Source organism: Bos taurus, chromosome 9 (genome assembly GCF_002263795.3).
Source record: "Bos taurus isolate L1 Dominette 01449 registration number 42190680 breed Hereford chromosome 9, ARS-UCD2.0, whole genome shotgun sequence".
NCBI classification, from domain to species: Eukaryota; Metazoa; Chordata; class Mammalia; order Artiodactyla; family Bovidae; genus Bos; species Bos taurus.
The window spans coordinates 17,257,277-17,257,922 of NC_037336.1; the positions used below are offsets into that span (position 1 = coordinate 17,257,277).

The window sequence follows — 646 nt, forward strand, 5'->3', positions numbered from 1 at the left end:
TGAGCCACCAGGGAAGTCCTAGGTGACAACAGAGGAATCTAATAGAAAACACTGGCGTTGTTCCCTGAACCTGAAGATTGTTCATTATCCTCCAGAATATTTTTCTTCTGATCTTACCATGTTTGCTGCTTTGTTTTCCCTTATAGTTCAAGAATCCTGTTATTGCTTACAAAGTGCTGCTTAACAACTTCTTATAGAAATAGGGGGTGTAGCTCAGTGGTAGAGCATGTGCTTTGCATGCACAAGGCCCTGGGTTCAATTCCTAGCACCTCCATCTGTCCTTTTCTCTCAGTTCTCTCACAGCTAAAATTTTTCAACACGATAATGCCCTTGAAGCTAAGCAGTACAACAAATATTATCCTCTTCTTATAAAAAAGAAACACATTTTGATCATTTCCCTTCAATCTAGACTTTCAAATTACCTTTCTCAAAAATATTGTAAAAAGGAGAAAAGAGCAAACAGCTACCATGACACGTCCTTACCATCTGCTGCCAGATCCACGGTACTTACACCTTAATGTTACCAAAAATATCATGCTCCACAGAAGAACCATATTTGTTATAATATTAACCTTTTAAACTTTTTGTATGTAACACTTCATCCCACCAGATTTTGAGTAAAAGCACTGCTGCAGAAAGGTGCAGT

General features: G+C 38.2%; 1 non-coding gene across 1 annotated transcript; it reads left to right on the forward strand.

Moving 5' to 3' along the window:
• Window positions 1–202: 202 nt before the first annotated feature.
• On the forward strand, window positions 203–274 carry TRNAA-UGC (transfer RNA alanine (anticodon UGC)). The gene has a single exon. It is a non-coding gene; the product is annotated as a tRNA-Ala (tRNA).
• Window positions 275–646: the final 372 nt, after the last annotated feature.